The 18,685-nt window shown below is 46.1% G+C and overlaps 1 long non-coding RNA gene across 1 annotated transcript in view; it reads right to left on the bottom strand.

Moving 5' to 3' along the window:
- LOC129384877 (uncharacterized) overlaps positions 1 to 15,753 on the bottom strand; it is a 127,939-nt gene extending 112,186 nt beyond the window's left edge. The window contains exons 1-2 of the long non-coding RNA XR_011894620.1: positions 15,624 to 15,753; positions 1,032 to 1,119 (exon numbers count right to left, since the gene is read on the bottom strand). This is a non-coding gene — a long non-coding RNA (uncharacterized lncRNA). The remainder of the gene's footprint in view (positions 1 to 1,031; positions 1,120 to 15,623) is intronic.
- Positions 15,754 to 18,685: the final 2,932 nt, after the last annotated feature.

Below are 18,685 nucleotides of genomic sequence, written 5' to 3' on the forward strand. Positions count from 1 at the left end.
CCTGCTAAAAGAAGTCCCATCATATTACGGTCTAACAACCTGCAAACTCTAGATGCCAGGAAGCTCCCGTAGTGATACATGATACTACTGAAGCCGTAGTTACCAACCAACATTACCAATGGCGCAACTCAAGCGACTACTTTTGAAGCCGTAGTGCTGCTTCACATTAACGATGCCGTACCACAAGGAAAAAAACCTTTTAAGCCCCCCTTATTTACCAACGTTACAAATGCCGTATCACAAGATACTGCCACGAAAGCTGCAGTACCTCCCAGCATTGTCAATGCCGTACCAATAGGTAAACGGATTATATAAATTGAAAATGCATGTTCGGGATCGGAACCGTAATTGGCGCATGAGGGATCGTGACTAATGACACCGTAATGATTCCGAATGGTTGCTGTGCTATACACCAGCTTTAACGAATAATGAAAACGTCCTAAACGTGTTGGGAGCATAGTTTAATGGAGGCAAGGAATACACGTTTTGACAGCTTGAGAACGGAGTCGACTGGCTTTATTCAAAAGTAAAATCAGGTTTGCCGAGTGGCCGTGGTGGCGCCCTAGTCTGGCCGTCACCTTGGTTCCAAAAAAGAGAAGGGGACAATGACCCCCACGGTGAGGAGAACTGGCTTTTCGAAAAGCGGGAACATCGAAGTGATGGACGGTCGCTACAGAGTAATGCATCATAAATACACGGTAGGAATGGAATAGCAACACCAGCTACTGCTACAGGCGCTCGTGTGTGTTTGACTCCTTTCTTTCTGTGTTGTGCAGCATTCCCCAGGGCTGTAGCCATCTGTTGAGCAGTCTAATTATAGTGGAACTCATACCGTCAAGAGTTGGTTAGAAAACAAATACGTTAGCCAGAATGACGAATAGAGCCACCTTTTGGCTCTTTTATACGTATCAGGAGTTCAACTGATGAGATTTCCCTTTTTCTGTCTAACACCAACAAATGTTTTTCAGGCAGCAATAATTGATACACCTGAAGTACCCGAAGTGAACCAAGCAATACGAAAAGAGACTCACAGAGCTCCATTTCTTTTTGAAGATCACAATCTCTGCGCAAGCTGCCAGAGCCTCTGAGTATGCTCCTTTGTGTGTCCTCTTCGCATATCTGGAATGAATATGAGATAGGTAGGCCATAAATACAATGATGAACACCCAAGGAAAAAGCATTTGTGCCAACTAACTTATAATTCCAGCTTTATTCCGCGTCACCTAATAACCCTGATACCTAATTTCAGCCCCTACCACTACCATAACTTATTAAGATAAACACAGATCTGAGCAGCCACACACGATGATCTATCCATATCTTGGCTCTCATATGATAGGCTATTGCCCAGTGCAACGGAAGTATGTGCAGCCATAATGGTATACATGCATGAACGGATTTCGAAGCTTTATGCGTACCTGCATTCTTAAGAGGCATAATCAGTAATGGACCAACTGGAAACGTTGTTTGTATATACGCAAGAAATAATGAGGATATGATAATTTATCATCTTGAAGCTTCCAAATCTCAGCAAAAAAAGAAGTGAAAAAGCAGTGAAACTTTCAATGTAACACGATGCAGAAATGAAAGATGGCATGTTGTCTATATGATGGAGAAGAGAAAGTAAGGTACAATGAAAGAAAAACCCAGGGACACTAGTCCAATATATCTGCCTCGAGTTCACTTTCTTGAATAATATTGTTTACAGGCAATACTATCTGTGCAATAAGGGTAAGGGGATTGAGCAGACTTGTCATGATGGGCGCTAAGTTGCCATGTACACATCCCCAAGGACATGCGAGTTCAAGGCGCTGCGCGTTCTTCGTACGCGATTAAGACGACGGAGACGACATGCCATGCGGCTTTCGCGCGAGCGCGCAGAGAGCTGCAAAAAAGAAGAAAATAAATAACCAATAACAGAAGTCCAAGGGTGACGAGAGAGAAAACGAAGAGTAGGAGAACAAACGAGACACGTCGGCAAAGGGGATTGGGCAAAAAACGGCTTGGGGTGCGGAGGTCTACGCTCGTGGGGCCACAAGGAGCCCAGCCTACAAGGCCCTCACCCAGCCGCATCGAAGCTTCCCCGATGGCTTGATGTCTACCGGGCACGACGTAAGCAGGGCTCGTTCGAGAAAGGCTGCTGAGGTACAGAGGCGCGAACTTGAGGGGCTCCTGGACCCGGGCTCGCAGAGGCCTCCACCCAGATACGTTGTGATTTCCCGACTACCTGTGGCACCTCTCCTGGTGTTGCGGCGACGGGGCGGCGTTTCGACAGCTGCACGGCTCGGCCGTTCTCGAGCGTCTGCGAGCGTCACTGTGCTGCCCACGCCGTCCGGGTTTTTAATCAGGATAAAGAAACAACCGGTGAACTTTTTTCCTTCTAAAGTTTTGATGAGAGGAACTCGGACTCTTTAGTTAACTGTGTACATTTGCCAGGGCTGCGTTAAGCCACAAGTCTATGTTTTGACCTTTTGCGATTTCATGCATGCCCTCTGGTTGCACTTACATTCTGTGAGTCCCTTCTTGTCAATATGATGAGATTTTGTAGACTCAATGCTATAACACTGTTTGCCACTGCTCTGATTTCTGTTTTATAAAGTGTGCTTTTTGGGTGTCTTAAGTTGCAGCTGGCTTTGTTCATTTCTGGAACTTAGGCAACACCTCTGCCTGTTAAGTAAGACAAGAACCAATTCGCTACGAAACTAATACATGTCACTGTAACTTGCGGAGACAAGTTGCAATATATACTACCTATCCTCAGATGCTTCTTTCAGAAAATCGTTGACGGCTTTTTGTGATTAACCTGTAAAAATGGCAGAGCATAACAGACAAGGCAATACCATGTACTGTTACTTTGGAGCGTTCCCTCTAGCCACTCCTGGCTAGAGGGAACGTTTGCTGAAAAAAGCTGAAAACTGCCAACTGTAGCATAAATTTTACAGCAACTAGGTATGTTATACTCACCCTTATCCATAGTGTTATGTTAGGAAAAGCAAGGCGATTAAAAAAGCAGGAAGATCCCACGCCCTGTGGGAATCGATGTTGTGCGAGGCAGTGCGCGGAGAGTCTATCAAGTTAACAAAACGACCATGATGCGTCAAGACGCAGGCAGCTGTTTCATGACCTACATGGCACACATGTCACGATATTCATGTCACGACCGATCATTCATGTTCGCCATGCACTCTAATAATACTATGTCAATTCATATGCATACCAAGACCTAAGCGGCGGTTTCATGACCTAGATGACACGCATGTCGTATCATTTATGTTCGTCATACACAATTATCATACGATTCCAATTGTGGTACATACAAAGTTAACAAAATAATGAGAGCACCAAGACATCGACGGCTGTTTCATGACCTACACGACGTACATGTCATGATATTCATGTCATCAGCGATCGCTTATGTTGGCCATAGAGTCTTGTCATAGTATGCCAGTTTTAGTACATACCAAGGTAACGAAACGACCATGACAAAACCAAAGCATAGATAGATAGATAGATAGATAGATAGATAGATAGATAGATAGATAGATAGATAGATAGATAGATAGATAGATAGATAGATAGATAGATAGACAGACAGACAGACAGACAGACAGACAGAGACAGACAGAGACAGACAGACAGACAGACAGACAGACAGACAGACAGACAGACAGACAGATAGATAGATAGATAGATAGATAGATAGATAGATAGATAGATAGATAGATAGATAGATAGATAGATAGATAGATAGATAGATAGATAGATAGATAGATAGACAGACAGACAGATAGATAGACAGACAGACAGACAGACAGACAGACAGACAGACAGACAGACAGACAGACAGATAGATAGATAGATAGATAGATAGATAGATAGATAGATAGATAGATAGATAGATAGATAGATAGATAGATAGATAGATAGATAGATAGATAGATAGATAGATAGATAGATACTGTCAAAGTGGCAAATGTTTGCCAAGAAATGCTTCGTATTTAAGAATCTCAAGTCTGTACTTATATGGCAATACATAGCCATCATCCGTCTTAGCCTTGCGAAATGCCCACTATTTGCTTTTCTCAAATAATTTATTAATTCCTCAAACACGCCTGTTTGGGTAATACATGAGGGTTGGGCTTCTGTCCGATAAAGAAAAAAATTTCCTATAGTGGCCTTGAAATGCTACACAGTTTGATCGGCGAGATCATTCCAGTCCATGGCCCTCTGAACGAAGAAGGGCTTCATGTACAAAGTACGTGCGGGTAGCAGATATACATGGTCTTCTTATGATGCACGCGCAGTGGCGCAGTAGGCATCTAAAAGCAAAATTGCCGAGTTAAAAAAGGAGTAACTTAAAATCTATATATATATATGATGATGATTGATGTTTAATGGCGCAAGGGCATCTAAGGCCAAAGAGCGCCAGTACATGTGTTATGGTTTAGTAAAATTGTGAGATTAGGACTATGATTTAAAATAAAGGCTGTATAGAGGCCTACACGTAAGATCTTTAGATACTAGTGGAGGAATTCTAAAATAATTACTAAGATAAATATAGGGCTTTAAAAACAATTGCTACAGGCACACATGTTAATTTATTCTGGATTGTCCAAGTCCCTTGGTGTACAATTCTTGCTTACGCAAGAAGCGCAAGAGCTCAGACATACTTTTGTGCATCAGACTGTGCCTCACCTGTGAGGCGCAATCTGAAGGTTAGGATGGTACGAGATGATGTTGAGAAAGTTAACTTGCGCAAGATAATTAAGCACTCTTTTATAATTAAAAAGTGCATCCTCTGATAAGAACATCGAGGGATGGGGTGGTATATGGTGTGAGTAGAGTTCTCTAAAATGAGTCAATCGGTGTCGGTGAAGTTCAGGACATTGAATGAGGACATGTAGGACGGTTAGGTTCTCACCGCAGCGTGTGCACGTCGGTGGGTCAGTTGCTGTCAAGAGGTATTTGTGTGTGCCATAAGTGTGTCCTATTCTGAGGCGCGCCAGGGTGACTTCGGTGTGTCTATTAAGCTTCAGTGGAAAGGATTTGGTTAACTGCGGTTTGAGCAGGTGCAGCTTATTTTGAACTTCCTTGTCCCATTCAGTTTGCCAATGATTACGGAGCGCCTTTCGTACCACAGGTTTCATATCCACACCAGGTACCCAACTTACATCAATTGTACCCCGATGAGCCGCTTCTCCAGCATTTTTGTCCGCCATTTCATTGCCTGCGATCCCAGAGTGGCCTGGCACCCAGCATACAACAAGAGCAAGGTTTTGTTTATGCGCTACATGAATCTGTTTAAGGAGCTGGTTAATTACGGGGTTTCGGCTTGCTTTGCCACAGGACAGGGCTGTGACAACGCTTAAGGAATCTGTGTATATTATAGACTTTTCTATCTTGTGCTGAACTATATACTCAACAGTGATCAGGATACCATACGCTTCCGCTGTAAAGATGCTGCTGTGTTTATGTAAGGTTTTAGAGTTGGAGAAGTTTGGGCCATGGGCTGCACATGATACCGAATTTGCAGACTTTGAAGCATCAGTGAAAAGTGCAATGGATCTGTACTTGTCTTCAACAGCCATGAAATGTTGCTGGATGAGGGCACTTGGACAACTCTTTTTCTTAAGCTCTCTAAAGGACAAGTCACAAGTGACAGGACATTGCTCCCAAGGTGGAATGGGTTCAGCATTGTCGCTTTCCTGTATATCTGTGAAAACTACTCCGAGTTTTTCCGCAATAGATTTTACTGCCAGCGAAAACGGCGGGGTGTGTGAAGGCCTGTTTAGGTACAACTGATTTGTCGACTGATCACTTATGAGTGCTTTGCATGGATGTTGTTTTAGTGACATGATTCTTATTGCATAGGTGACTCCCAGATATGTACGTTGATAATCCAGCGGCCACTGATCCGATTCTGCATACAGACTTTGGACGGGGCTCGTCCGAAAGGCACCAAGCGCTAGACGGATACCCAAGTGATATACAGGATCGAGTAGCTTAAGCGTTGTCTTTGAGGCCGATTGGTAAACAATACATCCATAATCTATGCGTGACAACACAAGGCTTTTAAAAAGAGATAGGAGACAGTGCCTATCTGTTCCCCACGACTGATGAGATAAAATCTTTAAAAGGTTCATGGTTTTAAGACATTTCAGCTTCAACTGTTTTATGTGCTGCATGAAGGTTAGCTTGGTATCGAAGATTACACCCAGAAATTTTTGTTCTTTTCTTATAACGAGGCTTCTCCCATGCATCGTAATGCAGGGGTCCGGACATACCCCTCTTCGCCTAGAAAACAGCACACAGGAAGTCTTTTCGGCACTGAATCTAAACCCGTTTTCGTCTGCCCATTTCGTCAGCCGATTAACACTCAGCTGTATCTGGCGTTCACATATTGATAAGTTGCAAGATTTAAAGCTGATTTGGATATCGTCCACATAGACAGAATAAGACACCGTGGGTGGTATAACAGAGCGGAGAGAGTTCATTTTGATTATAAAAAGTGTGCAACTTAGCACTCCTCCCTGTGGTACACCGTTTTCCTGGATAAAAGTGCGTGATAGTACATTACCAATTCTTACGCGGAACTTTCTTTCAGATAAGTAATCTTGCAAAAGGTTCAGCATACTACCACAAATTCCATAGGACGACAGGTCTTGCAGAATACCGTAACGCCAGGCAGTATCATATGCCTTCTCAAGATCAAAGAATACAGATAAACAGTATTGGCTATGTACAAATGCATCACGTATATATGATTCAAGGAGAACAAGATTATCGGTTGTAGACCTCGCTCTTCGGAAACCAGATTGGCGAGGGTCCAATATACCATTATATTCCAAAAAGAACACAAGGCGACGGTTAATCACTTTTTCAAATACCTTGAGTAAGCAGCTAGTGAGTGCAATTGGTCTGTAACTGTTAACTAAGGAAGGGTCTTTGCCGTGTTTGAGTATTGGTAGGACTATTGCTTCTTTCCAAGATGAAGGTATATGACCAGTTGCAAAAATCTTATTGTAAAGACCTAAGATGCAGTTTAGGGTCTCATAAGGCAGATTGTTGATTATTTCATAAGTTATTGTGTCAGAACCTGGAGCCGAACTACCACAAGAACCTAGGGCAAGCTTGAGTTCATGGAATGTTAACGGTCTATTGTACCCTTCTGATGACTTGTTTGGGCGCAGAGGAGTATTTTCTGCTATTCTTTTATGCTTTAAGAAAGTTTCGGAATAGTTTTCCGAACTTGATACTCTTTCAAAGTGCTGACCAAGAGTGTTTGCTTGATCTTCTATTGTATCGCCAGAGCCAGGGATGAGAGGAAAAGGATTTACACGTTGACCTTTTAGTTTACGTACCCTGTTATATACTTTACTAACATCCGTGTATGAGTTTATGGAGGATACGTAGCGTGACCAGCTTTCTCTTTTGGATGTTCGGCGGATGCGGCGGCCATTTGCTTTGCACCGCTTAAATTCTATTAGGTTTTCTGTGGTTGGATAGCGTGAAAATCTACTCCATGCTTTGTTCTGCCGTTTCTTTGCAGTTTCGCAGTCTCTGTTCCACCACGGCTTTGGATTGACTTTATCTGTGCAGGACTGAGGTATGCAGTTTTTAGCAGAACAGAGGATATGCTCAGTGATGTAGCTTGCCAGTTCTTCTACACCTAGGTGGTCCACATCTTCCAGGCACAGTTTACATATGTTTCTGAATTTCGACCAGTCTGCACTATGAAGTTTCCACTTTTTGGGGTAAGCTGGTCCATCGTGCCACTTTGTTGTTTCTAGGAGTGTAGGGAAATGATCGCTCCCATATGGATTACTGATAACTCTCCACTCCAGGTGTGGAAGAAGTGATGCTGACCCTATGGCTAAGTCAATACATGAATACGTGTTGTGTGTAGGACTGTGAAAAGTTGGCTCTGCCTTGTTAAATAGACAGGCTCCAGATGAAAGAAGGAACTTTTCTATTGCCCGTCCTCTCGCATCACATCTTGAGTCACCCCAAAATGGACTGTGAGCATTAAAATCTCCAATTACTATATAAGGTTCAGGAAGCTGGTCAATCAGCTTTTCAAATTCTGTTGTGTCAAACCGTTCATTAGGCGATATATATATGGAGCAAATCGTTATAAGATGATTGAACAGTATAGCCCGAACAGCTACTGCTTCAAATGAGCTCTGGAGTGATACATGCTGGCATGCTACTGATTTTTGGACTATGATTGCCACACCACCTGAAGAAGAATTACCATTATTTCTATCTTTACGGAAAACTGTGTACTGTTTTAAGAAGTTCTGGTGTGTAGAGTTTAAATGTGTTTCTTGAACACAGAACAGTCGTGGCTGATATTCCGCAAGTAGGTCTTTGATATCATCTAGATTGCGAAATAGGCCCCTGGCATTCCACTGAATTATTTGTGTAGCCATATTGAGGAAGGTTTTTGTTGTCTGTGTTCAAGAGAAAATGTTAAAAATAGGTAATATGTATACAAGGACGGTAACCGTTTAGGTTACCGGTCCCTTCCTTTGAGGAGTTATAGGTATTTTCTCTCTCCTAGCGCGCTCCTGAGAGCGCTGATCTTTCGGCGTCGATGACGCCGGGGATTTTTGATCGACCTCCATAACCTTCTCTGAGGTGCTGGAGGATCGTGAACTAGGCGCTGAAACTCGCGTCCCAGGCCGTGGAGTTCGGATTAGCTTTGGAACCTGCGGGACTGGAGTCGGCAGGTCCACCTTCGATGTTGATGGAGCAGCATTTGCTGCAGCCACCAGGGGGGCAGGCGGAGTGATTACCGGGCCACTGTCAGTGACCGCGGTAGACTCCCGGGAGATTTGTGACGCTGCCCCCCGTCGCGCCACCTCGGAAAAGCTCGTGTGATTCAAGTATGACAGACGTTTCCTTGCTTCGTGAAATGTTATATTTTCTTTGACCTTTAGTGTAATGATTTCTTTTTCTTTCTTCCATTTTGGGCACGTTCTAGAGTAGGCTGGATGGCTTCCATCACAGTTCACGCAATGTGGAGATGAGTCGCAAGTGTCTGATGGATGATCGTTCGAGCTGCATTTCGCGCAAGTCTGCCGTCCTCGGCATGTCTGGGAACCGTGCCCATACCTCTGGCACTTGAAGCACCGTCGAGGATTTGGAATGTACGGCCTTACACGTACTTTGATATAGCCTGCATCCACTGTACTAGGCAACACACTGGTACCAAAGGTTAGTACAATGTGCTTTGTTCGAAGTTGTTCGTTATTCCTGCGGATTAGAATTCGTTCTACCTTGATGACATTTTGGTCCTGAAAACCTTCAAGAAGCTCTTCGTTACTAAGGTCCATGAAGTCGTCTTCGGAGATTACTCCACGGCTCGTGTTCATGGTTCGATGTGCGGACACAGTGACCGCTACATCGCCTATGCATTTCAAGTCATTCATTTTCTCATATTGGGATTTATCTTTCAATTCAAGGAGCAGATCTCCATTGGACATTTTTGTGGCTTTGTAGCCAGGTCCTATCGTGTTGCGAAGGCATTTCGCCACCAAGAAGGGGGAGAATTTACGGACGCTCGTGTTACTTTCACTATTGATTACATGGTACTTAGGGAAATTTTCTTCATTGGTTTTCAAAAAGAATTGAAAGGTTGCATCGGTGCGCCCTCTTTTTAGAGGGCGATCAAGGGAAAGTGGTTTACTAGAAGCCATATAGAGGTCATGAGTTCGGCAGCAGCGCCAACCGCCCACCACCGAGCCCAACATGGGGACGGAGCAGGTCTTACGAGTAAGACAAGCCCTCGCCAGTTGTACGGTGCCACTATAACCCAATCTGGAGTACCCAAGGTTGGCCACCCACACAAGTTTAACCCTCGCTGCCAGGAAAGTTGGAAGTAAATAGAAGAGACGAGAAGACAGGAAAGATTGAAAGGAAGAGAGAAAGACGCAGAATGGAGAGGAGGACAGGAAAAGGCAACTACCGATTTCCCCCGGGTGGGTCAGTCCGGGGGTGCCGTCTACGTGAAGCAGAGGCCAAAGAGGTGTGTTGCCTCCGCCGGGGGGCCTTAAAGGTCCAAACACCCGGCATCGGATCAACCCCCAGGATCCCTCTTTCCCCGGACACGGCTAAGCCGCGCACGGCTACACGCGGGAGGGTCCGACCCTCATGTGCTCGGGTCCGTGGTGTCGCAACACACCAAACGCCTGCTGACGCAGACGCCCCTGCGGGGAGTATATATATATATATATATATATATATATATATATATATATATATATATATATATATATATATATATATATATATGTGCATATATATATATATATATGCATGCACAAACATGGTGAACTTGGAGATGTGTGTCTTATTTCCAAGTCGCGAAAGCTAATCTGCAAGTACATGCTATTGCAGTAGAAATACTCGTTATAAATACATATACATATATACATACATACAGCAGATTGGAGGGACCCGGAGAGTTTTTCACAATTGCTAGTAGGTACAGCGGTGCATGCCGCTTTTGAAGGCGCTCGACGTTTCTGCGCAGGCGCGAGTAAGAGCGGGTGCGAGAGAAAAAATCTGGGGGCCTTTGCTCCTTGAATATGTGACTCTGCCTAGGCACCACGGTGGCGAAGTTTTTTTTGCGCGTGTTGCGTGCGTTTGTCCATAGACGACCGCACGCCAAGTTTCATCCTAGACGCCAGCGCTCGTTTCTCCCCTGGCGGAACGATTTCATCTCCAACAGGTGTAGGTTTCCGCCGCCGCTTCCCTTAGCGGTCGCGCCCGCGTTCAGTTCGCGCTGCGCGCGAAACGTCTCTTGTTTACGAGGGCGCTTCTTCGTATGACCGGAAATTATTATTGTGTTGTTAACTGTCGCGACAGCAATGTAAACACGAAATGGTTGATGCCACCAGTGAAATTCTGCCGATTCACAAGAAAATGGTACGAAAAAAGCAGACGACACACATGGATTACTGCGGTGCGCCGAGCGAAGTAAACTGGCAAACGAAGCGAGCTCGTTCATTGATCACTCCTGAGTGTATGACGGTTTTTATATGTAACCCACATGAATTTAATAATTACTCGGTACATAATCCTTTTATTCATATAAAAACTTTTGTTCGACGAGCGCTTGTCCTGTCTTCTTTGTCGTGGTTCGTTTATGTGTGCGCTGCCCAAGAATGGAAACCACTTCTGTTGTATGCGCTAGCAGTGGCCGAAGTTCACGCGTGCCGAGAAATCGAATATGTGCACGATGCATTGAACATGACCGGAGTTCATTCCCGCTTCACCACTGCACCGATCGATCGAGTTACTGGACGATACGCGGCCCGCGTCTTGGTCGCGCCGGCATTGCTGAAGCAGGAATGATTACTAGTACTTTCAACTTCCGTCTCTTGAGCACTGTTAAAAAATGGCCAAGCTGTCTACATTGCTGCTTCCATTCCATATTGTAGGGGACGCACTAGTTAAAGTTGTGTGCGCATGTCGTACTTGTGCTATGCAGCGATATATTTTGTTTATTTCCACACAGTGTCGATGGAAGACCGTTGTCGCCATCAGAGACAACACGGATTTGTAGCAAACATATTGTGAGAAACTGCAAAAACGACTTTAGCTCGTATGTGCCGTATGTATGTGCCACATCGTATGTGCTGACGATTTTTCAGGCGGTACATACGATGTCGTTTCCAATCACCTGCTCAGCGTCACTTACATGGTTAAGCAGACGCTGCCCTTTCGCCGCATTGCAGCCATAAAAATAATCGTCAAGCCTACCGATCTTCTTAAAGGCAAATAGAAGCCTGTACAGTCTGTTTCACACTTAGGGGAAAACTGGGAACGTATTGCATCGCGATGCGGCAAGCAATGCAGTCGTGCGGTGGCAGCAGCTCGAGCAGGCGCAGACGCTCGAGGGGCGGAGTCGTGATCTGCGTCGTCTGCTACGGCGGCGCGCGCTGGCCGCATTGTCGGGAAGCGTGCTACTGTCAGGGGCAGTGTACGTATATTTCTTCACTGTGTGTGCTACCGTAATAAGCAGCGACAAGACGCACCAAGATGTGCGCGCAACGTGTTCAGTCTTTGTTTGACTCGAAAGGAAAACAAAGCACTCAACAATGATAACTATGGGAGTCGAACACGATGAAACAAACGGATACGATTAAATGAATGTTTTAGGTTCAGACAATGAGCTGGAAATGGTTTTTCTCGACAATCATTCGCTACACCAGACAGACTCTGCCCGCCGGCGGGGAATTGGACACGTCACGCTCGGAACTTCAGTTAGTATCTCGTCATGTCCCCAGCGGCAGCGATGACAGCGCTCATCCTGGAAGACAGTGAAGTGCAGAATGACTTGATCAGGGATGTGTTCATTTGCAGCACGTCTCAGTCACTGACGATGGTGGATCGAAGCCTATCCTCGGGCGACTGATAGAGGGGACGGTGCGCCAGCAATACTTTCAACGAGCCCCAGACATTTTAAATGATGTTGGCGCCCGGGGATTGAGGCGGCCACTCCAAGAGAGTGACTGCGCGCTCTTCTAGCAGTTGTTGCACCACACGAGCAGTGTGGATCGGTGACCTATCACGTTAGAATATATAGTCACCTTCCAGAAACGGGCCCTCAAGAATGTATGGAATCAGTACGTCGTCTATGACTGCCCTGCAGCGATGAACTTAACTTCGAGGCGTATCAGTTGGCGTCGCACAACGCATAGTAAAGAATACCGGCTCATTTCACGCCGTAGCGATGAGATCGGCGCCCTGCAACTGATAGTAGAACGTTTCCCGACAATGCGGCCAGCGCGCGCCGCCGTAGCAGACGACGCCGTTCAAGATCCCGCCCCTCGAGCACCTGCGCGAGCTGCTGCCGCCGCCTGACTCAAGCGCTCGCCGCATCGCGATGCAATGCGCTGCGAGTTTTCCCCTAAATGTGAAACAGACTGTACACCGCCCTTCGAACGAAATCTCCACGCGCACACACCGCGCGCGGCGCGAAACGTGCCAAAACACGCGCAGTGCAGGAGGCAATCAAGGCGGCACGAACGAGAGATGGGAGAGGGGTACCACCCGCTAATAGAATTTTGCTTCGCATGTGGCGCTCTCAACGCCGGCGCAGCAGCGCCGCTCTCGGTGCCGTTCTTGTCTATAGGCGTGATGGCGTGGGGTCGAGATTGTTGCCGCTGACTGCCCGCGCGGTGAGGCAGTGGGCACGCACGTCCCATTTGGCAATCACTGTCTCTGAAGGGGCAAGGTTCTGACTGGTGTTGTATAAGTCGCGGGTCACTTTGTTAGTCCCGATGATAGATTGCATTTTTTACAAGCACTGCTCCAGGAGGGCATATGTAACCGGCAAACGGAGGCCTCAGAAGAGCACCTGAGGTTATATTAAAGCAGCCGGCGCAGGATCTCTGGGGCACCCAAGCGGTCAGGGGGGAATCAAAGCTGGAAGCAGGGCGGCCCGTGGATTGGGGCCGCGGAGGCCGAAGCGTGCCAGGGGGTGGTAGCATAAAAAATTGGCTGTCCGCTGTCGCGGACAGCCGATCTTATACGTCCATGGCACGCACAGGCCTCTGCGAGCCCCAACCCACGGACCAGTCCGGCTTTTAGCTTTGGTGTCCTGGAGGTACCTCCAATAATGCTAAATAGTGACACGTTGTTTTAATTAGCAAACAACACGATTGAATACATATAATTGGTCGAGCCGCCAACTTGCGATGCCAGGTTCAGCAATTGCGCGCCCCGCAACTTCTGCCGGAGCGCCTCGGGACAAGCGCACACAACATGCGCTAAGAAACACCTCCGTAGTGCCTACGCAGAGTCGTACATTCAAGGAGCAAAAGTCCCCACATTTCTTCTCTCGCACCCGCTCTTACTCGCGCATGCGCACAAACCGCCGTTGTCTCCGCAAGTGCCACGCCCCACTGTACCTGCTAGCAATTGGAAATATGCGACCCGGACGGTACAAGAATATTTTATTTTCAGTCGTACTTTTGTCGAATATGCTAGTAGTGTTACAGAAAGTGGTGCGAATATCATGGGACGAACCAAGTTATCAAGAACACAATTAGTTTCCTTGGTTATTTTAGTGCGAAAGCACTACCAGCCTACCAACCTTGATTTCACTTGTCTGGATGAAGTCTCTTTTGCGAATCTCCGCGCAAACTGAAAAAAAAAAATCTGGACAGTCACATTAGGCGAAAGCCCGCGCATTCAAGAGGCATTCATTAAGTTACTTGACATTCTCATTCGAATGTGTTGTTGCTTATTTCCTTCCACAGAAGGTCGTAGGTTCGAGTGATTTAAGTGACTGTACCTTAGCTTCGCCCCAAGTAACACCAAAGGTTGTGGGCTGGAGGCCCTTACCTCTACAGTAAGTTCACCTTAACACGAAACATCGTGGGTTCTACTTCCACTTAAGCTCGAGGGTACGAGTGCCTGAATGAACACTATCTTAATTTTCCTTTATCCTGCCATGATGAGCGGCGTCGAAGCCAGCTGTGGAAGAAGACGACGAACGTGAGAGCAGCGGCCCGATCGCGCGTCGGCGCGAGGCAAGCTCGCACGACTTTCTGTACCGCACGCCGAGTTTTTCCAGACCATCGGGGGTATGAGCCCCTTAAGGGCTTAATAACGCGCGACCGACGGTGGAATTGCACATCGGCCGTCGAGCACAGTAATCCCGTGCTGTAACCGTTCGGCCACAATCCCGTGCATATTTCTGTCGTTCCAAAGCCAACCAGCGCTTTGAAGCTCTCGGCGTGGGCACCCTATGACATTTCGTCTTCTTTCTTTTTGATAGCTCGCGTGTAACGTCATGATAATCAGTCGTGTTCCCTAGAAAACGTTCCCGTGTGCCGTGCCGCATAGTCACTCCTCCCTTACCTTAAGTGCAACTAGGGTCACAGGTGTATGTGTGAAATAAAAAAGATGTCAAGTTAAACAAAAAAAAAACAAGATATCTAAGCCGTGCCGGCTGGCGCGCGGCTACGAGTGGTGCTTTTGTCGAAGTAGCGCAGCGTTATCAGCGCCTAGTTTGCCGCCAGTCATGGAAACGATGCGCGAAGCCCAAAGAAAGATAATCGTGCTGGGATAACCGCAGCTGATTTGCCAATTCCTTCCCAGTGTTACTGGAACGCGTCCTGAACAGCGGCGCGTAATCTAACGTCGGTGCTCCAGTGTAAGCCGCGGGTGGCAGCTCTGGCCGTGCTTTCGCGCGTTAATATTAGCAGTTGCGAGGTGTACGCTGGTGACATGAGCACGCTGCAATGCCGATACGAACTCGTGCAACGGCACACCATGCAAATCACCCCCGCACAGGCACATCGACTACTAGCATCGGCTCTGTGAGTGGCTAGAAGAATGGACAAGCAAGCACCAGCCGGCGATACGGCGACAAATTTTCAATTGCCAGGGGCGATAGAGCAAGCTTCGCTGTTCAGTTGTATGCCCAGAAAGAATGACGACGGCTGAACGTAACAAGAGCACTCTCGCTCGGGGTCTAGAATATTAACCTATAGCAAGAAAGTGTGCCGTATACAAAGGCAGGCGCACGGGCAGGCAGCGGATCAGTGATTCGTGGATGAACAGCTTTTTGACACAACAAAGAATTAAAGATCATTCAAACTTACCGTGAAATCCTTTGACAGCAACCGCAGAATTCACAGCGCTGCACGTTTGGACCTTGCAGCAGCGAAAAACGCGGGAAATTATGAAACCCGGGACGAATCCGCCGCTGCTCGCACATCGGAAACCACCACAGAGGCCAGGCCAGTGCGCTCCTGGCCGTGTTCTTCCGCGCGGTGGCGTTGTTCCCAACCTGTCAATGCGATGTTTCTGGCGGACGGATGGGTTTTTCCAGGGCTCCATCGCGGGAACACAAACATAAGTTTTTTTGGCATGCTTTTGGTTTGCAGATTTTTTTTATCCTTTAAATAATAATTGGCTAGCTTTCCTTTTTCTGTTTGTCTTTGGTGTGGGTGGATGTGTTTCGTGTATATTTGGGCTTCCAGGGTACACGGAGCGTCCTTTCGCGCCACGTGTTTCGGCACGTGCAACAGTGTGGGGCGTTAAATCTTTATAGCCTTTAAATAGACTTCATTTTATAGCCTTTTATAGCCTTCATTGTTCCTAGTTTCTTGTGCCTTGATGCGACATGTGTGTTGGTGTGTCCACGTATAGCGCGCCGATCGGCACTTTCCTCGATCACAGTCAGCGAGTAAGCGCCCGATATAGACGCTTCAACTCTGAAGCAAACTTTGTCCACTGTTCGTGCCTTCAACCTTGCCTGTTACTATCCTCGTTTGTTGCTTTACTCTTGATTTGGGCCGTAGATGTGCAGACTAGCCCTGCTCCCAAGGTTGCTGACATTCTCTCCCTAGACAATGAATACCACGCTAAACCAACAGAAATGCTAAAGAAAATTCAAATAGCCATCACTGACATTGAAACTAGGATAACAGCCATTGAGGGTGCATTGGGTGGTATGGCTCAAACCGAAACCAACTTCGAAGGCATGCGTGAATCAGTAAAAGAAGTCAAGCCGAGTGTCGCCAGGGCAAATGAACAACTCGGTGTTGTTGCAGATGACATTAATAATAGAATGCGAAGAAACAACCTGCTTGTAAAGAGCTTTCCTGAAACTGACAATGAAAACTACGAAAAAACAGAGAGCATCGTCAAAGACTTCTTCTCGGCTCACCCTAAACGAACTCTCGGAGACGTAGAACATGCCCCTAGGATTGGCCAACCCCGGTCTGGTTTCGATTGCCCCATTATCATTAAGTTTCTCAAATACAAATCAAAAGCAGAAGCACTGCGCAAAGCTTTCAAACTAAAGAATCTGGCTTCGTCTAAAGTGTGGCTGCGAGAAGACTTCTCGCTTACGATCCAGCTGGCACGTAAGAAGCTTCAAGACTTTGCCAAGGGAATACGCAAGAAAAACGAGCGCTTTACGATCCATTTTAACACACTGTATATGCAAGATCGCATATTTCGGTACGACTCACTCTCTAATTATGGCGTTCTGGTGAATAAAACACGCCAACCCTTGCATAAATGACCCGCCGCAGCGGCTCACTGCCAACCAACTGCGCATAACGTTTGATTGCTCCTGGCGAACTTGCGAAGCTTAGGTAACAAAGATGATATCTTGAAAACACTGATACACGCGTGTGATGCTCATATGAACATAGGTACAGAAACGTGGCTGACCGAGCATATTGCTGATAATGAACTATCGTTGCCGACGTCATTTGTCGTTCTTCGCAGAGACCGAAAGGTGTCGCGAGGAGGTGGCGTAATAAATGCAGTTAAAAAGAATTTGACCCGTCTTTTATACCTGGTGATTGATTGATTGATTATACCGGATGATTGAAATAATTTGGATCGCTACGTGTCATTGTCGCGTGTACTGTGTTATTGGTTCGTGCTACCGACCTCCCGATGGCCAGCCCGATTTTGTATATCTTTTCAACGATGCTATCGAACAGGTCACAAATAAATTCCCGAATGCCACGCTTCTTCTGGCCGGTGATTTTAATTATTCAGCAATAGACTGGTTGACTCCTTCTGTTCTAGGTAACCGTAATCGCCAAGAACACCTTCACTTTCTGCAAACTGTACACCTTCATAACCTTTCCCAATTGGTAAAAACCCTACACGTGGCGAAAATATTCTAGATCTGATATTTACTAACCATCCTGAGTACGGAAACGCTCTTGTTCTTGAAGAAATAAGTGACCATATGGCAGTTCACTGCATTATGGAGGTACCACGACCAAAGAAAACAAAGGGAACGAAAACAATGCTTAGCTATGCTCCTGTAGATATTGCCGAAATGAACCGCATGTCCACGGCTCTTGTGCACGAATTCCTGCACAATTTCGAAAGCCAATCAGTTAACCCCAACTGGTCTTTATATAGAGACAACCTTAAAAAAACGGGATTGCTGTGCGACAAAATTAATTCTGTCGTCCAAAGCAGACGATCATTGGTTTACACGTGATGTCAAGAGAACTATTAACAAGAAAAAGCTGCCGTTTAGAACAGTCGACATCAAATATCGATATACACTGGGAAAACTACAAAAAGCTGTCCAAGTTTACAGAGACCTCAATCAATGAAGCTAAAGACAAATACTTTAACTGTACATTGCCTAATCTGATTATCACCGACCCAGGAAAATTTTGGCGGGTAATAAACCCAAGAGAAAAGCTATCAAGCGTACAAATCAAATGTGAAAATGGGGACCTACTGTCGATAGAAGAAACTGCTAAACATCAATCAGCATATTGCTTCGGTCTTCTCAGGCGAGCTGCCGCTACAATCTATGATGCCTCAAGTACAAGCAATTCCGCATGAGTTTCCACCTATCTCGACAACAAAAACAGGCGCAGCACGCACAATGGAGAGACTTCCATGCAAGACTTGCCCTCTGCCGGGTGGTATCAGCGCAAAACTTTTGACGCTAACATCAGGTATTTCATCCTACATTTTATCACTAATCTTTAAACAGTCAATGGACACTGGACTTCTTGCAGTCGCATGTAATTCCTTGCTTTAAAGCTGGAGACAAACACTTCGCTAACAATTACCGTCCCATTTCTCTTACATCTATTTGCTGCAAACTACTTGACCATATCGGATACAGTCAAACAATGTCTCAGATTGAATCTAATAAATTACTTTTTGA

Source organism: Dermacentor andersoni, chromosome 5 (genome assembly GCF_023375885.2).
Source record: "Dermacentor andersoni chromosome 5, qqDerAnde1_hic_scaffold, whole genome shotgun sequence".
Classification (NCBI taxonomy): domain Eukaryota; kingdom Metazoa; phylum Arthropoda; class Arachnida; order Ixodida; family Ixodidae; genus Dermacentor; species Dermacentor andersoni.